This window comes from Bos indicus, chromosome 10, assembly GCF_029378745.1.
Source record: "Bos indicus isolate NIAB-ARS_2022 breed Sahiwal x Tharparkar chromosome 10, NIAB-ARS_B.indTharparkar_mat_pri_1.0, whole genome shotgun sequence".
Lineage (NCBI taxonomy): Eukaryota > Metazoa > Chordata > Mammalia > Artiodactyla > Bovidae > Bos > Bos indicus.
The window spans coordinates 44754882-44755140 of NC_091769.1; positions in this window are offsets into that span (position 1 = coordinate 44754882).

A 259-nucleotide genomic window follows, 5' to 3' on the forward strand; every position below is an offset into this window, starting at 1 on the left:
AGTTAAAGAGGCAGAGGCCCCTTTCTGGCTAAAAGTTATAGAAGACTTCCCTAGACACTTTTAGTCCTCTTGGATTGGATCTTCAAGTAATTGCTTGAGAGAGAAGATTCTCAACTGTAGTTTTTATCCCAAGACAAGGATGGTACCAGACACCTTGTCAATAGACCTTGGCAAGTCTTCAAAGTTACACACACACACACACAAATATATACATATAGTGGTTATATTTTTGTTATAAATACCAAGACTGCAAGAATGA